We start from the raw sequence: 25,217 nt of genomic DNA on the forward strand, positions 1-25,217 counted from the left end.
TCTATTCCCTCTTGAGAAGAAGAGATTAAGGGGGGATATGATCAACATGTTCAAATACATAAGTGGTCCATATAGTGAACTTGATGTTGGGTTATTCACTTTAAGGACATCACAGAGATCAGGAAGGAATTTTTTTCCCTGCTATAGCTACCGTAATTGGATCATGCTTTGCTGGGGTTTTTTTGCCTTCCTCTGGATCAACTGTGGGTATAGGATTGTGTATATGGGATTGTATTTTATTTATTTTTTTGGTTGAACTAGATGGACTTGTGTGTTTTTTCAACCTAACTATGTAACTATGCATATGTGTGTATACATGCATATAGTGCAACACTAGCAGCTTGAATGAAGAAGAATTTTACGCATGTATACGCATACACTCATTTGCATGCCTATACGCGTGTATGTATGAGGTCTTTATGGAGAGTTTTACTTAGGATTTTTCTGTCAACAAGATCTTGGGAGGCTACATTCGAATTCACATAGCCGTAAAAATTTTACTGATACAAAAGTTACTGCGTAAATGACACTTGATTATAGATCTGTTTTTTTTAAATGCATAAATTGTTCTGTTGTTTTTTTCAATACCAGAATGCATATGCATGTCCCAAGACACAGATTTTTGGATTTTGTGTTACGGATTTGAACACAGTTTACATACATATTTACATACCTGTGTGAATGTTTCAATTGAAAACAATGCAGCTGCTTTCAGATCCGTAAATAAAAGCATTCTTCCTAATGCATTTTTTTTATTTTTTATGGCTCTGTGAATCTAGCCTATATAAAAGTAAATTATTACATCCTTGTGCAAGAGGCAGGCTTATCTGAAAAGAACTGATTTAGGCGCTTATAAATATGTAACTCTGCCACAACATTTTTTCCAGTTTGAGCAGTTCTTGATTGCAACATATGTGCTGTAAATAATTGTTTTTATGGAAAGGAGATTATTCTGAATCAGTGGCAGAAAGTTTCCAGGTGAATATAGTTTCCTGTTGAATTAATGAAGTATATGACATATATTTAATTTGTATTTCCTTTTCCTCCCCTTCCTCTCATTTTGGCTGCTGAGAGTGTAAATAAAGCCCTTAAATTGTGAGTCATCTGAGTCATAGCTTACACCGGGCTATGGATTCCCCTTGTGACAATGCTGATCCAGTGGTCCAGTGTTGCCCCAAGCAGTAAGTCACATGCTCCTCCATACTCAGAGGTATCAGGATTTTTCTTCAGCTCTCAGCATGAACCAAGATGTGGGAGAGCAAATGAAAGGAAAGTGTATGCTACTGATGGGTGGATATTGGGGAACTGGAGAAAGTGCAGAGAAGAGCAACCTCACTGATAGGAGGACTGGAGGAGCTTAGCTATGAGGATAGATTAGAGGAAATGACTTTATTCTCTCTTGAGAAGAGAAGATTAAGGGGGATATGATCAACATGTATAAATACATAAGGGGTCCATATAGTGAACTTGATGTTGAGGTATTCACTTTAAGATCATCACAGAGGACAAGGAGGCACTCTTTATGCCTAGAGGAAAAGAAATTTAATCTCCAAATACAGAAAGGTTTCTTCACAGTAAGAGCTGTAAAAACGTGTAATAGACGCCCTCAAGAGCTGGTTCTGGCCAGCTCTGTAGCTTGCTTTAAAAAAGGCCTGGATTCTTTCCTAAATGTGCATAATATAACTGGATACTAACATTTATAGGCAAAGTTGATCCAGGGAATATTCGATTGTCTCTCGGGGGATCAGGAAGGAGTTTTTTTTTACTAGAACAAATTGGATCATGCTTTGCTGGGAATTTTTTGCCTTCCTCTGGATCAACTGTGGGTATAGGATTGTGTATATGGGATTGCATGATTTTTTTTTTCCACTTTTTTTGGTTGGACTAGATGGACTTGAGTCTTTTTTCAACCTGATTAACATAGTAACTATGTAAAACAAACCTGTTGCTTTGACAGTAGGATAGACGCCTCTCAATCCAGCCCAAGCAAAGTAACAGTGTTGGCCTTAGCAGCCACTCCAGCCACGTCCCTGACGTGTTTTGCTCCACCCACCGGGGCTTGGTCACAGACCTCTGTGACCAAGCCCCGGTGGGTGGGGCAAAATGCATCAGTGGGCATGGCTGGAGCAGCGGCTGAAGTCAACAATGTTACTTTGCTTGGGCTGGTTTGAGCAGCATCTATCCTTCTACTGTTAGCTCTTCTGAATTAGTGCAAGGATGCCTGTTCCCATCTTCGGGAAAACTCGGCACTGCCTGGCTTTGAGTGGTGCTTCAAATCTGTCAAAAAAAACTTTTTTTTGCCTTATAAAATAAACTGTAATTTGATAACTCAGGGCAAAGCACAGGTCAACTTGGAAGCCCACCTATCACTGGTGATATTTCCTCACATTCCTCCACCACTTTATTTGCCTCGTAGAACCCCAATATTTAGCCATGTGTTAGCTTTTGTTTTTCTCCACTTACATTACAGTGTTAGGACCTGGTGACTGACCACACAAATGCTGAGCATTGCATTATGGTAGAAAAGGGGGAGAGTTACATACTCCCCAAAAGGAGAAAGTAATGGGTATTTTTCTGGCCTCTGTGCCTTTTAAACGCTGTGATGGCCAGTCCTAACAATCACATGAACACAGCCTCTAATGCCAATCCTCTTCATTTAAAGCAGTTGTAAACCCTCCTGCCTCATTTTACCTATAGGTAAGCCTAGAATAAGGCTTACCTATAGGTAGTGGAAATATCTACTAAACGTGTGCCGTTTAGGAGATATTTACCTTGTAGTGCGCTGATGATGGCATCGGCGCATGCGCTGTGAAGAAATGGACCTCTGTGCCATTTCTTCACTCGTATGTGCCGTGACTGACGGCTCCTGAGCGCATGCGTGGGAGTGACGTCACGCGGCTCCGGCCAGTCACAGAATCGGAGTCCGCAGCCCCGGAAGGAAGAGGGCAGACGATGGATGCTTTCACCAATGGGGACAGCGTGGGATCGATTGCAGGTAAGTGCCACATAATGGGCTAGTATGTGATGCATACTAGCCCATTATGTTTTTACTTTGCAGGAATAAACAGAAGAAGTAAAACCCACCAGGGTTTACTTCCTTTTTAAATTCTGTATTGCTAATCTGTAATGAAGTTTTCTGGTGATTTTGGTTTTCCTAGAGATGAGGATCTATTTGGAAATGATCAGAAAAAACTTGTATATGGACAGCTTTGACCGACCTTCGAGTAATTCAGAGTGGTTGTAAACCTCAGACTTAAAAACAAATAAAACCCATCCTATTATAGCGTGTACTAACCTGAATCCTAGGCACAGAGTCTGGGGACACCAATGTAATGGGTCACACTGACCACCAATGTAATTGGGGTACACTGACCCTCAATGTATGAGGGCACAGACACTGACCATCATTGTATGGGGGCACAAACACTGACCATGAGTTTAGGTATTTTGTTCCTCCTGTAAACCACTAACAGGCTTTTTCCTCCCATTGACTACTGATACTGGCTTTTTCCTCCATCTGACCACTGATACCAGGTATTTTTCTTCCACTGACCTCCAACACTGGGCAATTTTTCTAACCCCTTACCAGTAATGGCAGACATTTTTCCTCCCCCTGACCATCAATACAGGACATTTTTCTCTCCTGTTGACTACCAATGCGGGCCATTTTTTTCTGTCCATTAACCACAGACACTGGCTATCTTTTCTTCCTGCTGACCAGCAATATAGTTAAGATAAGATAATATTTATTTTCTTTATAAACACAAATTCACAATAAAATTGCACTTCTACTCTGCAAACTATACATTCAAAACAATGATCTCCTGCACAATATCAGGGGCACTATGATACATGCATTTGACAGCTGCACTCAGTGGAGTCTATTTATTAAAAAAATCACTGTGTGAAAGTCTTAAGCCTCGTACACACGATGAGAATATCGGACGAACGATCGTCCTTTTTTTCTCTTGCATGCTATCCTCATATTGAAAATAAAGAGGTTGCTTAAGATACAAAAACTCTTGTATGACAGAATACCACTTTGGAAGTGATGTAATGTATTGCATTGTATTGTAATGTATTTTTTCATTTCTGAGCATGCTTGCTCTTGGTTTTCAGATTTTTTTCAGTGAATACTGTACTGATTAAACAAAAATCATTTGTTCTGGTAACATACAGTGGGGACGGAAAGTATTCAGAAGCCCTTAAATTTTTCACTCTTTGTTATATTGCAGCCATTTGCTAAAATCATTTAAGTTCATTTTTTTCCTCATTAATGTACACACAGCACCCCATATTGACAGAAAAACACAGAATTGTTGACATTTTTGAAGATTTATTAAAAAGGAAAAACTTAAATATCACATGGTCCTAAGTATTCAGACCCTTTGCTCAGTATTTAGTAGAAGCAACCTTTTGATCTAATACAGCCATGAGTCTTTTTGGGAAAGATGCAACAACATCCTTTGTTTTACTCCATTCAGCACACAGTGCGCATGCATTAATGAGATCACTGGCCACTACAAATATTAATATCTCCTAAATGATGCATGTTTAGGAGATATTCACTGTACCTACAGGTAAATTTTATTATGGGCTTATCTGTAGGTACAAGGGAAAAAGCAGACTTTAAGATTTTTGTTTTTTGGTTTAATACCACTTTAAGTAATGTGAATCTGACATACTAACTGAAATAAAAAATAAAAAATGAAAAAACTGCGCTAATAAATGACCTCATAAATAAAAAGTGTAAGCAGCAAAACCTTCTGTGAGACACAGTACACAAATATGAAAATAAATAGGATTGCGCTAATCAAACAAATGCGATAAATTAATAATAAACAGTCCACAGTCCACAAGTGTTGTGATAATATGTTCCTGGTGTCGATCTCCACCATCCACATCTTACACATCAGTGCCTCCAGCAACAGCTGAAAAACTCGCTTACCAGCTCCTGTGGACCCCTCAATACAAGGGGTCGTTTGTACTTGTGGCTTTAGCCCAGCCAAGGCCTTTCTCAAAATCCGGTTACTCTCCTGCACAGGATCACCACTTGGCACCGTGTTACATGTAATGCCCCGTACACACGGTCGGACATTGATCGGACATTCCGACAACAAAATCCTAGGATTTTTTCCGACGGATGTTGGCTCAAACTTGTTTTGCGTACGCACAGTCGCACAAAGTTGTCAGAATTTCCGATCGCCAACCAAGCGGTCACGTACACCACGTACGACGAGACTAGAAAAGGCCAGTTCAGAACCAAGCGCGGCACCCTTTGGGCTCCTTTTTGCTAATCTCATGTTAGTAAAAGTTTGGTGAGAGACGATTTGCGCTTTTTCAGACTCGTGGCTTTCAGATCGTTTCTGCGTTTCAGTTTGTGCTTGTGGGTTTGTATCTGCTTTTCAGTGCGTGCAAGCAAGTTCCACGTGATTTAGTCATTGTGTTGTTCGTTACTGTTTTTCAGGTCGCTCTTCACAGGCCTTGCTGTTCTTCAGTGCGTTCTGTTACTTCGTTCTGAGCAGCCGACCGTTTTCTAGCCATGTTGCGTATACGCACTCCTCGTAGAGTTCGTGCTGTGCGGGGGCTTGGTGTTGGGGTCCTGACCTTGACACAAGTCCAGTCCATGAACAGGGTGGGGAGGAGTTCATGGACCAAGAATTGGTTGCTTCAGCGTGACCAGTTCTCTCATATGCCTTTGCTCCGTGAGATCCGTGAGAATAATCCTGATGATTTCAGGAACTTTCTCAGGATGATGGACCCCATATTTCACCGTTTGTTGGCTTCGCTAACCCCCTATATTAGCAGGCAGGATACCTGCATGAGGCAAGCCTTCACTCTGGAGCAGAGGCTCGTCGCTACCCTGCCGTACTTGGAGATGGGGAGAAGCCTGCAGGACCTCAAGTTCTCGACAGGCATCTCCCCCCAGGCTCTGGGTATCATCATCCCAGAGACCTGTTCTGCCATCATCCAGGTCCTGCAGAAGGAGTATATGAAGGTAAGATTTTTATCCTTTAATATCATATTTTATTGTATTGAATGTTTGCTAATATATTGTATTTCTTTCCTCATTCCCAAATTACCATGATCGTAATATGCTGTGAATGTCCCCTTTGTTCTCATGCATGCTGGATTTTTATGTAATTATTTTTTTGCTCCTTCATACATATTTGCCTTCACTAACCTCCCCAGCATGCTCTCCTGCCCTATATTCACCTCATGTAGTCACTTAACAATGTTTTTTTTTCAGCTCCATAGTAGTGCTGTACCCCAAACACCCCCTAAAATATTTTGAAATGTGATTTGTGCTTTAAATTCAGGCAGAGTGCCAGAGGCTTTTTTTTGTAGTGTCCCCAAATCATTTTTATTAACCCTCCCCCCAACTGCTAAGTCAGCTGATACCAATTCTATATCTATCCTCAATCTTCTATCTGCTGACTTTGCCAAACCCATACACACTATACCCATCTCTTTTGTGGTCAGATTTATGGATGAATTCCCCAAAGCATGTAGTGCAAGGGCCTGCCTGTATACTTTCAAATGGTACTGTTTAAAGTTTTTGTATTATATTATTATCTTGATAGGTAATAGCAGAATGTCCAAATGTGCTCAAATGTGTACAGTGTGTATTTATATCTTTGTATTATGACACTTCTTACCTGTCCAGTGGGCTGCCAATAGTGTAACTAAGGAGGGGCTGTTCCAAGTAATACCCTGTATTTAGGCATTTATCTCTCAACTAAGTAAATAGGGTTACCTGTCCAAGATCCCCCCCCCCCATAATGTTAGAAATGGCCCATGAGAGGGGGTGGAGGGGGAATATGATAGGTGTACCTTATACTTTGGTGTTGTAAAATTCCCCTTAATAAATGTTTTATCTGGATGTTGGCCAAGAATGTTTGTGTCTAATCTGCTTGCCATGTTTATGTGCAAAAATAGTAATTTTTATGTTTTCCTCAACAGTTTCCTTCAATGCCACAGGAATGGCAGACTGTGGCCTCCCACTTTGCCCAGCGGTGGGACTTTCCTAACTGAGGAGGGGCAATTGATGGGAAACACGTCCACATCGTCCCACCCCCCAACTCGGGGTCGTACTATTATAATTACAAGGGGTTCAATAGTATTGTGATGTTGGCGGTGGTGTCGGCTAATTACAAGTTCCTGTATGTGGATGTTGGGAAGAATGGCCAGATGTCCGATGGTGGAGTCATCGCCCAGACAGAGTTTTACAGGCGTCTCCAGAATGCAGCTTGGACTTGCCACCTCCAGAAGACAATGGAAGGACTCCCATTCATCTTCATTGCGGATGAAGCCTTTGCGCTGGGGGACCATCTTATGCGGCCATTCCCGATGAGGACCCCCCTCACCCCGGACCAGAGGGTTTTTAATTACTGGCTGGCCAGAGCCAGAAGAGTGGTGGAGAACACATTTGGAATCATGGCCAGCTGGTTCTGCCTATTTTTGACACCCATCCATATGGCGGAGTATAAACTTAATCATATAATCCTTGCGTGCTGTGTTCTACATAACTTTTTACGCCAACATTCTGCCAACTATGCTGGCACAGTTGGGCCTGAGGCCGGAATTATAAATGAAACAACCCTGACGGCGCTTGAAAGTGGCCGTCCTGGCTTGCCCTCCCTGAGTGCCCGTGATGTCCGGTTAAGATACCTTGAGTTCTTTGCGGGTAGGGGGGCCATCAATATGCCAGACAATTTGTGAAGCCTTTATCAAATAAAACAAAAAAGCTAATCTTTGCTGACATTTACTGCTTGTGTTTGTTTTAGCTGACCCTGACTGAAATGTGGGTAGTCCTGAAAATGGCGTGATTGTGTACCCTTATCCAAAGCACTGTTGGCTGTTATTTTTTAAAGGCAAAGACACTTTGCACTACAAGTGCACTTGAAACTGCACTGAAACTGCACTTGTAGTGCAAAGAGGATTTGCCCTTAGGAAATAACCCCCATTTTCACAGAAAGCAGCAATTACATCACCACAAAAGTGTTGTAGCATTGAGACAATAATCCACACATTCTTGATTCACAATCTTTTTAATACCTGCACAATCACATGTGCATTTTAAAACAAACCAACATGTTTGTTGTATAACCTTTTTTGGGGCGGCATTATCAAAAATAGAAATATCCATTTAAGATAAAACAGGCATGTGTAAAACCAACAAGAAAGACACAAATCTTGAACTTACAAAGTTCACATTTGGTAGAACTTGAAGGCAATATCATACATGAGTATTTAGGAACTGTGTTTGATATTGCGTTCAGATGGGGTGAAGTCACCCCAGGAAAAGCCAAATTTGCAAGATGCACACAATTTTGCCAATGTCAACATGTGCTAGCTGCCATCACGGGGGATCAAGGGACGTGTTTTGGGGGAGAAACCCCTTCCTCTCAGCTACTTTATTATTGAGGAAGGGGTTGCACCCCCAAAACACGTTCATTGATCTCCCGTGATGGCAGATAGCACATGTTGGCACACTGTGTGCATCCTCCAAATTTGGCTTTTCTGAAAATCGCTCAAACATTTTTAAGATTGTAGCACACAAAAAAACAAAGGGATTTGGAGGGGTTTTAAACTCGCCCCAAAACATCAATGATGTTTTTAGTTTTTAGAATAACATCATTGATGTTTTTCTTGAGGTTTTCCAATTCTAAATTACACCCCATGATCTCCCCGATCAGGATCTGGGCACTTTCTGATGTGAAAGGATCTGGATCCACAACATCACGATCACATAAAAAGAGAGAAACCAAACAAAAACAGGTATCAAAAATATGCCGGCATCCATCTCTTACCTGAGCCTGTTGTGGTGACAATTTCCACCACATCTTCTTCCTCCTCCTGCTCATCTTGGGTTGGGGGTATTTCCCCTTCTTCCAGAGGGGGGGAGTCTCTGTTCTCCTCGGATGAGGGGTGTCCTCCGAGTCTTTTCTCCCCTATGTAAAATAAAAATGGTATACTTAGCACACAGATATTTGATGGCAGAACTATAAATAGGAAACATTGCTTGGAAGTGGGGTACAATTGTCTATTTTGGCCGAGTTCCAAAATGTAGCATTTTCATTGTCCTTTGTCAAGCTTCAATACTTTTTACCTGTTTTAAACAAGCTTCACAGATGGAAACCCCTCTATAGTATACACTGGAGCACCTGTGTGCCCCTCTAATTAAAATGGTGTTCTGGGATCCCACACTAGTGCTCCAGAGTCCAGATGTGAAAACAGCTGCTCAGTGTCCTCTCCTTACACAGAATCTAGTTTGCATTTAATTCTAGTACCAAACCCATCTACACAACCAAATTAGTTTCATACAAGTAGGGCGTCAAAAATGTTGCCAAATCCATATGGCCAAAACAATGGTGTTTTATAGGCCGAAAGAAAAATGTTTGATACGAACAAATAATATGCCCATGAACATGAAAGTTGCCATTTTAAAATGTACACTTTTAAGAAAAGCACATGGAGCAGCACGAACATAATATACAGAAAAAGATTAGGAACACAGGACAACTACTTACTTTTTTGCAGCACTCTCCGGATCTTTCTGTACTGCTCGTGTTCTAGTAATTTCAGGTCCGACCACCGTTTCCTGAGCTGATCTTTCGATCGTCTTACCCCGAAATTCTGGTGCAGTCTCCTGACCACTTTCGCCATGATCTTGGCCTTTCGGACATTGGGGTTGGGGTAAGGTCCATACTTCCCATCATAGTCGGCCTTCTTCAGGATGTCGACCATCTCCAACATCTCCCCAAAGGACATATTTGAGGCCTTAAATCGTCTCCTTCTGGATCCAGACATTTCAGGCTCCGGGCTTTCCTCCTCCTCCTCGTTGCTGTAATTAGCACGCACCTGCTGTGTATCCGCCATGTGCTCTTCCCCCACTGCGCAGAACGAAAAGGGGCGGGGAATAGACTAGAAAGAACGTCAGGGGCGGGAGGAGTTAGACGCATGCGCAGTGTGTATAAGGCGTAACACGCGTGCGTATTACGTACGATCTGTGAGCGGAGGAAGGTGCATCGAGGCGCCGATCGTGATAACGAAGGTAAGATCTAAACTTGGGCCTATACTGCTTCGAAATTGAAGCCTATATTGTAGCAAGATTAGGAGAGTTTGCCCTGACCTTAGGGTTTGTCTTGTGTTGTGTCTTGCAGAGAAAATGAATGGCTTCAATGACCACAACTTCCTCCCCCTGTTCATAGACAAATACAGGGAGCTGCCCTGTCTGTGGCTGGTGAGACACCCCCATTACAACAATAAACAAAAGAGGCAGGCAGCGCTGGAGAAACTGCTGGAGTTGGTGAAGCCGGTGGTCCCCACAGCAATCATCCCTTATTTAAAAGCCAAAATTGGTGGCCTGAGGAGCACTTATCTTAGGGAGCACAAGAAGGTCACAGATTCCAAGAGATCCGGAGCTGCAGCAGATGACATTTATGTCCCCAGACTGTGGTACTATGAGAGACTGCGATTTCTGTCAGACCAGACTGAAGTCAGGGAATCACTCTCCACTCTTCCTTCCACTCTTCCTTCCACCCCAGCTGAGGCTTCCGATGTCCAACCTGGGCCTTCCAGCCAGGAAGAAATGGAGGAGCCCAGCTGGAGTCAGGTATAACATTCTTCTACAGATTTCTGGTCAATAAAGAAATGATCTTTACTAGATGTTATTATTGATCACTAATTGATGAATGAAAAAAGTGTTTTACATATCAATAGACAGTAGCGGGCACCCAAAATTGGGACAAGAATGAAAAATGCTGGGCTCAGAATGATAGTCTTTTATATTTGTTAACATTCAATTTGCAACAGTCATGAGGTGAAAATTGTGTGTGATTGATGAAAAAAATACTAAAACAATGTCCCTTTTTCATACACAGGAAGACCTCAGCCAGGAGGAGGTTGTGGAATGTGGCAGCCAGGAGGAGGCGGGGCTAAGTCGCAGCCAGGAGGAGGCGGGGCTAAGTGTCAGCCAGGAGAAGCCTGGGACAAGTCGCAGCCTGACTGAATCGCAGGTTCCTCCCCTCCGCCTTCCATACAAAAGGGCGAGGAAGGCGACTCACATACAGGATTCTGCACTCAGGCTGATTCAGGAGGCTTCTGCGACCCTCCGAGCCTTACCCACTCCTGAAGAGGCCTTTGCCTGCATGGCTGCCACAAAACTGCAGGGCATGCAGGAGGGTCAACGCAAGCTATGTGAGGACCTTCTTTATAAAGTCCTAAGTAAGGGGGTGAGTGGGGAACTAACACCCAAGACTGGCGTGATTGAGTTGGACCATCCTCCTCCTCCTCCTACTGCTGCCACAACTCCACCACCAGAGCCACAGCGTGGAAGGAGGCGTGGAAGGAAGACAAGAGAGTGATGAACCTGGGTTCAGTCTGGTCTGACAAAAGATGCAGTCTCTTGTATGACCACAGCCTGGGGACACAGATGTCATCTGCTGCTTTCAGGATCTCTGGGACTTCTGGACCAGACTGCACTCCCTTAGATAAGAACTCCTCAGGCCACCAATTTTGCTTCAAAATAGTTGATGTGTGCCCTGGGGGTCCAAGGCTTCACCCATTTCAGCTGTTTCTCCAGTGTTGCCTCCCTCTTTGTTTAGTTGTGAGCCCTTAATAATTTTTTTTTAAGGAAAATTATACTTGCCTATGTGTGTTTTCATTCAAAAAGGACAGTTTGTTGGTGAGGATTCAGGTACATTTCTAAAATACAATGTGAAATTAACAAGAGACGACAACACCAAACAATCTCCTACAGATTAAATAGAACAACATATCAATGGTGTTGTGGTAACTTGACACACAAAACACACACAAAAATATTCTGGAATAAAAATAAAAATACAATAAAAAAGATCAGCCTTGAAAAAAAGACAAACCCCCAAAAAAATAATCTGCCTTAAAACCAAAAAAAAAAATCCAACACAAAAATAATGTTGTCAGATGTGACAAATCAAAATATATTGAGGGAATCCCGATAAATAGTAAAGAAATACGTTTGTGAGAAGTCTGTGTGAAAATCCGACCGTGTGTACGGGGCATAAGGATTTCGAATGATGCTTTCTCTGGGTGCGCTGAAACCAATGCTGGTCTTTTCCCTGCAACTGATTGAAGTGTTCTTCTACAAAGATGTTTCTATATTTTCTTTAGCTTTTCCTACTCCAGGCTGCATCTTATATTCCCTGATAAGCTGTGGTTTCTTAATATGTGGTTAGAGCAGCTCTGCCTCTTCTATAACATAAATTACGAGGCTTCTTGGATCGTTCAGGAAGATAAACCGGCATTCACACTGGAACAGAGTCCAGAAATCCAAGAGACAGTAAATCCAAGAAGCCTCGTCATTTATGCTATATATGAGGCAGAGCTGCCCTAACCACATATAAAGAAGCTTATTAATGTGATTAATGTATCACATTTGTTTGATTAGCGCGATCCTATTTATTTTCATACTAACTGAAATACAGTGATGGGTTCATTTGTAAATAAATTTAAAGATGTTGAGAAGAAATTAGCTTATTCAGCAAAAGTTACATAAACTTCCTCAAATTATTGGTCAAAGACTCAATATTACTGACTTTCTAAATTTGCCTTGGCACATTTAAAAATGTATGTTGTGTAAGCATAAGGCTGTAAACCGAATTTTAGGCACTTTTTAGACAAGCAGGTGTAGAAAGATGTTGTATAAAAGAGAATTTCCCTCAAGGGTCTAGGTTTCCTTAAGGCTAAGAACACATTGCAGGGTTTTGTCACACCAGGGATCAAAGGATGCACCTCATGTTAATTTGTGTCCAGATTACTGTGATCTTTCGGAAGAGAAGTAAATCATTTATTTTCTGTACATCAATGCTGCATGGTTCCATGCTTTTTCAAACAGCATGATATAAACAAGTATCTTGCATTATTTATGCATTTTTCCTAAAACTCAGTACAGCTTCACAGCTAGAGTCATGAGGACATCATAAATGGCAAGCAAAATTTTCAGGAAAGGTAATTTTTTAAGGTTTAATAAATGATTAGTATTCTTGCCTTTCAGCTCTGGATCCTGGGTTTGGAACTCAACAGGAACACCCTCTGCATGGAGTTTGTGTGTTTACCTTGCATGGTTTCTCCAGGTACTTCAGAATTCTTCCTACTATTCAAAAATGTACTGCTAGGTTACTGGCTTCCTCCTAAATGCCCTAGTTTATGAATGTGTTAGGGACATGGAACAGTGTTCATTATCAGAAGAAATGGACTGATATAATCAGTTCTATGTTCAGTGTTGTATAATATATTGGCATTATATAAACTTTGCAAATAAATAAAGTTATAAAAGGGGTTATTATATGTCAACATTTTAAAAATGATTGACTTAGTTTATCCTTAAAGGGTAAGTGGCAATCTGCAGCGCTGTAATTTTCTGTAAAATGCAATATGACTACCTGGAGGTGTTCTGTACACAGATGGTGTACAGAATGCCTCCCAGAAATGTAATTTCCTGCTTGTGTAATTGGCTCACTGATTTAACTAGAAGTCTACACTACGGAGAAAATCTGATTTTGAGCATCCCCTGCAAGAAAAATTTCATTTTTAGTAGGATAGGGATAATAAAGGGACATCACATCTAAAGGGATGCAGATCTTGCCAATTTCCTCATTAAAGCCCTGCAGGTGTAGCAGTTGACAGATAGTTATAAAAGCACTCCCATATAGATTCACTAAGCCCATGGACACAGACAAACAAACATCTATTTCTTCAGAATAACAAAAGGTATTACTCCACAACAGTTTTGTTTAAATCCCCACAATGTACATAAACCACCCAGAGGGGAATGTTTTTTTTTCAACAAAAGTGCAGTTACTAGTATTTATTTCTGTACCTAAGGTAATGTAGTAAAAGGGTCACTTAACTCCATGCTAACCCAAACTGCTATGGGGACAGGGGAAAGAAAGCTTTGTGTTAGCTGCAAACTGAAGCTTTGTGTTAGCTGCAAACTGACTAACTTACACAGTGCTTTGCATTTCTTCACAACCCATAAAACAGTGCAGGGACAGTCACAAAGCACACAATGCTGTGTCATGGAAGAAGGGCTGAGTTATATGCTCACCTGTACTCAGAGGTACCAGATATTTCATTTCACTTCTAGCGGCCAGAAAAGTAACCTTTGCCTTTACCCTACACAGCAAAGGCAAAGGTAATTTTGTTATAGTTGAGCAAATGTGTGTTAAGTGTTTCCTTTTTTTCTCAATACCTGTCAGTAAACTATACTTATATACATATATATATATATATATATATATATATATGTATATATACATATATACATATATATATATATATATATATATATATACATATACATATATATATATATATATATATATATATATATATATATATATATGTATATACATATATATATATATATATATATATATATATATATATATATATATATATATATATATATATATATATATATATATTATAGTATGTTAAATATTCTGGTTCAGATTTTAGCAGTATTTCCAGCTTGAGAACATCTGGTCTCAAGGTCAGCCGTTATCTTCACAGACTTATATTTTTACTTCCCATGAAAATACTGAATTAAAGCAACCTTCTTATAGCAGTAACTAGCTAAACTGATTTCATACTGGTAAGGGTCACTTAATAACTTGGGAAAAACTCATTAGTGAGCATATTTTTTTCACTGTAGGTTCACATACAATACCAGAAAAATAGTCTAGCAAGAGAGCCAGATTAGTCAATCTATATGTTCATTTAAAGAACGCACAATGCAATAAAATCTTTAAACAGATCATATTTTAAAGTGATTTCATGTTACAGAAGATTGTCCTCATTTTGTTGAATTATACAAGCTTCAAAAGCTCAGGAAGACATTTAGGTATGCATAGGGCATAATATACAGGGATCAATTAACATTTAGAATTACAGAAGAAAATAATTAGGAATTATACTCAATGCTCTGACTTAATACTACCTTATAGAGGACACCGGAAATACACTCGCAAATTCCTCAAGTAACGATTACATTTATTCTTAATTACACTTGGCAGTGTGTCAGCGTGGTTCAATAAAATCTAGGATTAGCACAGTGAGAAGGGATACATAGTTGGTGCCTGCCTGTCCTGCATTACTCTCAAAGAACAAAAAGAACTATTTGTAATCCTGTCTATATATATATATTTTGAGGGAATTATGGTGAAAGTGCAAGTTCTAAGTACTAGATATATATTAAAAATGCTATGGATAATGGCGGAAAAATTTGTCTTTCTAGTCTAATCTATTTTAGAGCCACGTACGTTTGGATGTGCTGAGAACACTGTGCACCGGCAGGGCATCAATAAGCATTTCAATAAATACTTCCTTGGTGCAAGCCAAGTTTCTAGCTTTAGCTGACTGTTCACTAAAATCCCCCCCAAAAATATCCCTTGCAAACTAAGTAAGGCCTCAGTCACCCCAGCGAGCAAGCATTAAGGTGCACATAACGTGCGTATGCTGGTGTGCTACCATGCGCTGTGGTGCAATGTGCTGCATTATTAAAATGCATCCAGTGTTTTTTTTTTTTTTTACTTTTATTTAATTCCATACAGATTGTTAAAACACACTGCACAGAAATGCAAGATGTCCTATTTTTCTTTAGTGCACTCCAATGAAGAGTATTGATGTGAACTAAAGCCTTGTTTATATGGGCAACACTACCATGCACATAGATGGAGATGTATGTAATATAAGGTAAGGTTTTTTTTTGTTTGTTTTGTCTTTTTAACTGGCCATAAGATGCTCAATATCTAAAATCACTTAGCAGGTGTCAGCACTGTATGGTATATCAATGTTTGAATGACTGATAAACAATAAAACTAAAGAAGGAGTTTAACCACTTCAGCCCCGAAAGATTTGGCTGCAGAATGACGGGCCATTTTTTGCGATTCGGCACTGCGTCACTTTAACTGTCAATTGCGCGGTTGTGCGACATTGCACCCAAACAAAATCAACGTCCTTTTTTTCCCACAAATAGAGCTTTCTTTTGGCGGTATTTGATCACCTCTGTGGTTTTTATTTTTTGCGCTATAAACAAAAAAAGAGCTACAATTTTGAAAAAAAAAAAAAATATATTTTGTACTTTTTGCTGTAATAAATATCCCCATTTTTTTTAAAAAAGCAATTTTTTTCTCAGTTTAGGCCAAAATGTATTCTTCTACACATTTTTGGTAAAAAAAAAATCACAATAAGCGTATATTGATTGGTTTGCGCAAAAGTTATAGCGTCTACAAAATAGGGGATAGATTTATAGCATTTTTATTTTATTTTATTTTTTTTGTACTAGTAATGGCGGCGATCTGCGATTTTTATCATGACTGCAACATTATGGCGGACACATCGGACAATTTTGACACATTTTTGGGACCATCTTTAACATCATAGAACAAGTCCAGCTGAATGTGACTACTACTAGCAATAATTCTAAAAGTGAGTTAAACCAAATGTATTCTGTAGGACTGAAGCATCCTTTGACCAGTCTATTGTTTGCTACAGCGAAAGGCCACAGAGTGGTACCAAAAAATTGGAAATTATTTACACATTTTTCACAAAATGAAAGAAGTGGGAAAAAATAAGTACGTACTATATGTAGTAGAGGTGTGAGACATTTGGTGTTATCAACTCTATGGATGTTGATTACAATTCTGTTGATCAGCAACAAGATTTAAAATGTGCCCTCACCTGAACCCTATGTTTTTTATGTATGTGGCATAACTACAAAGTTAGAGCGGTTCTTCAGTTATCTTTCGATAAATTAAAAGTCAGCAGCTACAAAAACTGTAGCTGCTGGCTATTAGGGCGTCATGCACACTGTACGTGATAAAAAGACCAGTAGCGTTATGTGTGGAAAGCTGTAGAATGAGTTTTGCAGCATTTTTGCAGTAGTGTTTTTCAGCGTTTGGTAGCGTCTGTGTTTTTTAGCTTTTTTCAGCAAAACTTTACTCCCTTTATTGCTCAAAAACGCTCATAAACACACAATAACTGCATTTTTTTTTTAAATTTTTCAGAGTTAGAGCGTTTTTAAAACTCCTCTTCAAAGCCACTAGTTCTGGGTTTTTTCCCAGCCAGAAAACACCCCTGCCAAAAAATGTGCTCATAAAACCCTATGTGTGCATGGACACATAGGATAACATGCTGGGGAGTTTACTGGCTGCACAAAAAAAATCTGATGCCAAAAACAGCAGCTGTAAAAACAGTCAGTGTGCATGAGACCTAATAAACACACCTGTCCCAGGATCCAGCGCTGTCCTCATCCGGCCAGTTTCTTCACTGGGTCGGTTTTGTCACAGCCGCCCTGCGCTGTCTGAATGGTACTACAGCTTTCTAGGACCTGTGCAATTTCTAGTTCTTAATTAGACTTTAGTTTACAGCAAAATGTGAGTTATGATTGGCTATGAGTTGCTGCAGGAACTGCCAATACAAATGCTTGATAGGTAACAAGATCTTCTCATACTTTCAGGAAAGTCCTTTAACATCTTGCAAACATTTTTTTTTTAAATGTTTCTTTTATATATTATTGTGAAATAGGAAATCTATGGTCACACTTTCATTTTATAACACCAGAAGTGTAATAGCAATAAAACAATAGTCATATTTGACAATCCAATATAGGCTTACTTGAAAAACCTCACGTTATGAGTTCTGCCTGTCAGCTGGCCATCTTTTTCCACAACTTCCTGGATTCCCTCCATGCTTTGCAATTTTTTCCTCTGCTGTTTACTTTCACTTTTTAAGAACTACATATCCCATGGTACCTTGCTGCCTGTAAACTGTGTTAATTGTGTGACACAGCAGTGCCTACACACAGGACATAGTAAATACTTTCATGACCCCACACTCCACATGTTAAGGACACACGTATCATGCTGCCAATCATGTTGGACATTGAGGGACTTTAAAGGTTACACTTTCTGGCTCCCATGTTATGCTTGCCCTCCATCTGTCCCCTGGGGGGTCTTTGCTGGTTATTTTCCTTCAGCTCCCGGGACAGACACATCTTGCCACCACCTGTTGGTTAATTGGCTTTGGGACGTTGGCTCAGTCCATATATACACTGCATTTACATCTACTCCCGAAGAAGCGAGCAGCGACTCGTGAAAAGCATCAAGTTTTATGGTGCCTGTTTATTACTGTACATCAACAATTCCAGTTATATATGTATATGGCCAATTGGTATGCTGTGTCTATCACTGCCAAGTGGTTTGGCACCTCTGTTTATGCATCTCATATACGATGAATGTTATACAATTTTAATATATTTATAAACTATGTTTACTTTGTATACTCTCATTGACCTTTTTGTGCTCACCTCATTTAAAGTCCCACAGGGCGTAATTCTTCTTTGATATATTTAATTTGGGGATGGAGGTGTGACACTGGCAACACCAGACCAGTTTCTCTTTGTACATAGTAAATACGTGTCAGAGAATTCAAGCAAGTAATTTATCTTCAAAGGTAAGTTTACAAACCTCAAGATCCTTCAGATTAATTGGAATAGGCTAGAAATAATTGAAATACAATGTGAATATATGATTTTATGTTTTGACCATAGATACTCTTTAATAAAAAAAAAAGAACCTTTCAGTTTGCAATAATGTATACAACACACCAGTCTTGTGGAAGAGCCCTTCCTGACTTAGAGTGGCACAATCAGGTGAGTACTAACTGCTCTTCCACAGCAGCCTTTCCATGTTCCACTCTGTACAGGGAACAGTAGTAGCAAAGTGCAAAAATGGGAGTTTTTAGGTGCCAAATAATCAATTGAAACAATAATCAAAACTTACAAAATTTTATTAAATAAACATAAAAAAATGTTAAAATCAACATATGAAAATTCATACGATCGTACATATTTTCAGCTCTATTTTCAGCATGGCTTTCTCAGGAGCTTAATTATACCTTGTGTACAATATCACTATAAATAGACAAAGAAAAAAGCATTAAGTATATTCAATCAACATAAAATATATATATATATATATATATATATATATATATATATATATATATATAAAATCTATAATTGATTATGTATATATATATATATATATATATATGTATGTATTTTTATATATATATATATATATATATATATATATATATATATATATATATATATATACACAGGGTTTATAATAATCTCCTGAGGAAGCCATGCTGATGGCAAATTATGTAGAGCTGAAAATACATTGATTTTAATTTTTTTTAATGTTTATTTAATAAAATGTTGTGAGGGAGGGAGGAGCCTGGTAATGGCTCTGTGCACGGCGTGAGGATCCTGAGAACCCTCTCCCTGCAGCTGAGAGGAATGATCGGCCTGATGGGAAGGTGTAGGTAGCTTCCCTCCCCGCCCCCCCTGCTCATCACTCTCATCACTCTCTGAGCTGTCTTGCGGTGTAAGCCAGAGGAAGTTTGTACCTGCGTCTGCCTGCATCCCCCCCCCCCCACCCCTCCGTAGTCGGACGGGCTAGAAGGCTCATCGAGGACGGGGGGTTAGGAGAACTGGAAAACCGCGGAGATCGGAGCGCTTCGGAAGCGACGGCAGCAGGGAAAACGGTGCGCTGCTGGGGGCTGTTTCAAGTCCCCAGCGGTGTTGCCAGCCGCGGAGAGCGGAGGAACCAGCTGAAGTGCACCGGGGAATTTCGGAGGAGAGAGCCAGGAAGGTGGGTGAGCAGAGCAAGGAGCAGCGGCAGCGGACACTGAAGAGCTGAGAGCGGAGAACAGCTGCGACTTCAGCGGGTCAGACAGACCTGGGCAGATTGATAACATCAGAGACAGCACCTGAGCGTTCGCAGCATCAGAGAGCAGCAGCAAGCAGTAGTGAGCGTCCCTTTGTGACCCAACTTCAACAATAACTAAAAGATAAGTACCGTGTTTTTTTTTTTTTTTTCCTCTTTTGGCTTTTTTCTATTGCAATTGTCTTGAAGTGAACAAGCAAAGGAAAAGTAATAGAACAAAAGAAAGGGAAAGGGAAAGAGCACATTGAAATAAAATTGAATGAAAAGCGAAAGTAAATGAAAGTAAACGAAGGCGAAAGAGCTGAAAAAGTAGAATCAAGTGAGCTAAGAAAAATAATAAAAACAGGGGAGAAGAGAAGGAGAAGGTGAAAGAGAGACAAGCCAACGGAAGAGTTGTCTCCCAGCCCCCACCTGTTTGCTGCTGCTGCTGCTGCAGTATCTCCCTTTCTTGTGATATTTTTTTTTTTTTTTTTTTTTGGTTTTGGTTTTTGTTTTTGTTTTTTGCAAATGGTACTAACTATAGGCTTGCTGAGCACCTGGGCCCTCATGTACACGGGCTGTTGGGAGAACGTTGTGAAAACGCCAGTGTCTTTGCAGTGACTTTTTTAAACTTTTTTCAGCTTTTTTTCAGCGTTTTTGCAATAGCGTTTTTTGAGCGGTTTTTTTTTTTTTTTTTTTTTCCTCTTTTGGCTTTTTTCTATTGCAATTGTTTTTTTGAAGTGAACAAGCAAAGGAAAAGTAATAGAACAAAAGAAAGGGAAAGGGAAAGAACACATTGAAATAAAATGGAATGAAAAGTGAAAGTAAATGAAGGCGAAAGAGCTGAAAAAGTTGAATCAAGTGAGCTAAGAAAAACAATAAAAACAGGGGGGGGAACAGGGGAGAAGAGAAGGAGAAGGTGAAAGAGAGACAAGCCAACGGAAGAGTTGTCTCCCAGCCCCCACCTGCTTGCTGCTGCTGCTGCTGCAGTATCTCCCTTTCTTGGGATTTTTTTTTTTTTTTTTTTTTGCAAATGGTACTAACTATAGGCTTGATAGTACAAACTATAGAATAAGAAGAAATTTCATAGTAACAAAAATGTGGAACATATAAGCTCATACTGGAACTATACTGCTGAATATATAAATCATCTTGCTGAATACTTGAATTAGATTGCATTATATCGCTAAAACATTTGAATTATTTTGCTGAGCACCTAGGCCCTCATGCACACGGGCTGTTAGAAAAGCGCTGTGAAGACGCCGGTGTCTTTGCAGTGACTTTTTTTAACTTTTTTCAGCTTTTTGCAGCGTTTTTGCAATAGCGTTTTTGAGCGTTTTTTTTTTTTTTTCTTCAATGGATCAAAAACGCTGGAGGACGTTGGAGAATGATGTTTTTGGGCGTTTTTGAGCGTTTTTTAGCGATGGAGCGTTTTTGCAGCTGAAAAACGTCACTCAGAACCCATTGGGCCTGGGTTTTTTTTTTTTGCAGCTTAGGAACGCCTATGCCACTTGCAGCTCAGAGACACCTAGGTGGGCATGAAGCCATAGACTAACATAGACAGGCCTTTTTGAGCTGCAGAAAGGGCTTAGAAAAGCAGCTGTAGAGATGTCCGTGTGCATGGGGACTTAATACTATGGTTTAAACAATTGAACAGCACCAAGGAATGCTTAATGTACTTAAGGTAGTAACATAACTTCTGGGAAACGGAGACTACTCATATCTCATTAATTATCTCTATTATTGGATTGTGAGGAGGATGGTGGGTATGAGAACGGAACAAAAGAAATATTAGTAAAAATAAGTCAATTTAAGAAGGCTGGGAGATTTTTTCATCATTAAGAGACCCCAACCAAGGGGTATTCTGGAAGGCAGCTTCGAAGATCTTATAAATCCAGCCATAGAAACAAACATGAAGGGGAAAACAACAAGAAGTGCGGGAGCAATACCGAAATCACCTAGGACCAGCCTAGGCCCAAGTCCAGGCCCTATGAACAGGTATATACAGCAAGGAATCGGAGAAGGAGAGAAACAAGTGGGTTCAAAGGGCAGACAAATAGATACAAAAGAGAAGGACAACAAGGATAAAAAAGGCCAGTATAAAGTACAAACAGAAACCAGCCACCTCTCAGAACCCAGAATGGAGCCAGAAATGGGAGAGGAAGACAGAGGAAAGGAGGAAGGACAACAAGGGCCACAGTTGCCAACAAAACAGGATATGGAAAAAATGTTCGCGGCACTAGAGAATTCCCTAAAAGCAGAGATATCAACACTCCATAAAGACATGGGATATATGTTAAACAGAGTGGAAGAAGTAGAGATCAAAGTAGACCTACATCAAAAAAACATAAAGGAACTGGAAGAGGAAATAAAGAAACTAAAACGGGAACAACAGGAACAATCATATAAAATAGAAGAGCAAGAAAATAGAGATAAAAAGAAAAACTTGAGAATACGCGGGTTACCGGAAACAGAACAAGCAGAAAACCTAATAGAAAAAATGAACAATCTCTTCAACCAAATCTTGGGAAAGGATGCAACCAACATAATAGGAATAGAAAGTGTCTTTCGAGTAAAAAAACCTCAAAGGTTCTCAAGGGAAACACCTAGAGATGTAATAGTACGCTTCGAAAAATGGGAAGAAAAAAAACAGATCTGGATAAACCTAAAGAGGAAAACACAAATAGAGTTTGCGGAAGGTAAATTACAAATATTTCAAGATTTGTCTCAAGAAACGTTGAAAAGACGACGGACATTAAAACCACTATTAGGAATCCTCCGGGAGCAAGAAATTCAATACAACTGGGGTTTTCCAGCATGTCTAATAGCAAGGAAAAACGGAATAAGTGCGAGGCTAAGATATGTGGAGGAGATTCCGGACTTTTGCAACAAACTAGAAATCCCCTCCCCAGAACTGGAAAAATATGCAAATAGACAGGAGCGAATAACGGCAGGAGATGACCTGCAATGGCAAATAAATTCAAGGAACAGACATCAAGATGTGGAATCTCGAGGAAATTAATAACTGAGGAAATACCACACATTAGTGCAAGGGGCCTTAGAGTGGAGGGGGGGGGGGCTGGGGTTGATGGGATGGGAAAAAAGGAAAGTGAAAGGATTGGTAAAACACAACAAAAATGCAGGGAGAGGAAGACAGGGACTCACGGAGTGGACAGGGGGTCGCCCTATTAGTGCTTAGGCGAGGGGGGAATAGGGTGTCTCACAGAGCTCCGCCTCACAATAAATAGAGCAGAGGGGGCAGGGTGTGCCCCACAAAACAAAGTAAAATGCTCTCAGCTCTAGAGAATATGGGGGTAAAAAACCCATATCAGAAAAAAGGGAGGGGGAGGGTGGGAGGAGGGAAAAGGGAGGGAAGGAGGGAGGGGAGGGAAAGGTCTGATCCACATGAGTGGTTACATAGGCGCACCTATTTTGAGACAAGAGATGAGGAGACCCCGTGCGTCCGCTGGGTGTCCCCTCCACCCGGCCTTCTAAGAGGATCGGGTGGGGGGGAGGGCCGGAGGACGGGCGGGGAAGAAAAGGCACAAGAATGGAAAACGTAAACCGCATAAAAATAATCTCCTATAATGTCCGAGGACTAAATTCCCCAGGGAAGAGAAATATCATTCTCCGAGAACTAGAAAAAAGTAAAGCAGAAATAATTTTCCTACAGGAGACGCATATAACCCAAAACTCAAATACCAAAATTTATTCAAGAAACATACCAACATGGTATCAAGGAGACTCGCCAATAAGAAGGGCCAAAGGAGTAGCCATCGGTTTAGGGAAAAATGTACGTTTTCTAATAGATCAAAGGAAAATAGATCCGGAGGGTCGATATCTTTTTATTACAGGAACTATACAAGGGGTAAAATATACATAAAATATATATTGTCCTAATAAGAACCCTAAAAAATATTTGATAGATATCATTAAAATACTAATGGAATTCAAACAAGGAAAATTAATACTAGCCGGAGACTTCAACTTCAGCATGGATAACAAAATGGACAGCACCTCAATAGTAAGGGACAAAGAGGTAAAACAACTAAAGAAATTAAAAAGAACACTATATGAACAGCAACTAATAGATCCTTGGAGAATTCAGCACCCCAGCACAAAGGACTACACATTCTACTCAACAGTACACAAAAGTTACTCCAGATTGGATTACATCATGGTCGAACATAGAAACTTGGAAGAAATAGAAGAAACAAAAATAGGTATAATAACCGCCTCAGATCACAGCCCAGTAACGTTGAGAATGAAAATAAAAGGAGAAGTCTTTGAAAGGGGTCCATGGAGAATCAACAAAACTTTATTAGAAGACAGCGAGACCGAAAAAAGTATCATAGAAGAAATTAAAAGATATTTTGAGGAAAACGATACACCAGAGGTATCGAAAGCAACTATATGGGAGGCACATAAATCTGTTATTAGGGGCAAATTAATAGCCATAGGGGCAAGAAAAAAACAGGAAAGGAAAACAAACATGCAACAAATAATTAAAGAAATTTATGAATTGGAACGAAAACACAAAAATCAAGTAAACAACAAAATCTTCGGCCTATTATCTCAAAAGAGAGAGCAATTAAAAGACTGGATGGAACAAGAAGAAAGGAAGGAGTACAACAGAGTAGTACAAGAAAAATACAAATGGGGTAACAAACCAGGAAAATATCTAGCAAATTTGGTAAAAAAAAAGAAGTCTTTGAATTACATTGAGAAGATCAAAAATGAAAAAGGAGAAGTGGTAAATAAAACTACAGATATAGCGATAACATTTCAAAAATACTTCAGCTCCCTATATGCAATAAAAGGACAGGAAAGTTGGAAAGAAGCGAATACAAGAACAAAGAGGATACAAGAATATCTAAAAAAAGCAAATTTACCAAAAATAAAAATAGACCAACTAGAAGAATTGGAAAAAAATATTACGCAAGAAGAGGTAAAACTGGCATTAAAGGAAACTCCCGTAGGAAAAAGTCCAGGACCAGACGGGTTCACGGTCAAATACTATAAAAAATTTGAAGAACAGCTGACTCCAAAACTATTAGAATATATGAATTCCTTAGGGGAAGATGAAGAAATAAGAAGTGAATCGCTACTAGCTCATATTACAATACTACCAAAAGAAGGGAAAGACAAAGTTAACTGCTCAAGCTACAGGCCAATAGCCCTATTGAACGCTGATACGAAGCTGTACTCCAAGATCCTGGCCACTAGGATAAAAAAACTAATCCCACAGTGGATCAACCCGGACCAGACTGGTTTTGTCCCGGGGAGAGAGGGGCGGGACAACAGCCTAAAATCATTACTGTTGTTGCACAAGAAGGTGCAGAATGAGACCCCAGTTCTATTCCTGTCATTGGATGCAGAAAAAGCATTCGACAGGGTAGACTGGGGTTTCATGATGGATACATTGCGGCACTTGGGTATCGGGACAAAAATGAT

At 39.9% G+C, this 25,217-nt stretch overlaps 1 protein-coding gene across 2 annotated transcripts in view; it reads right to left on the bottom strand.

The window, feature by feature from the left end:
• The window catches only part of TRPC3 (transient receptor potential cation channel subfamily C member 3), a 309,905-nt gene that overhangs the window by 201,133 nt on the left and 83,555 nt on the right, over nucleotides 1–25,217 (bottom strand). The window lies entirely within an intron of this gene.

Source organism: Aquarana catesbeiana, linkage group LG01 (assembly GCF_042186555.1).
Source record: "Aquarana catesbeiana isolate 2022-GZ linkage group LG01, ASM4218655v1, whole genome shotgun sequence".
Lineage (NCBI taxonomy): Eukaryota > Metazoa > Chordata > Amphibia > Anura > Ranidae > Aquarana > Aquarana catesbeiana.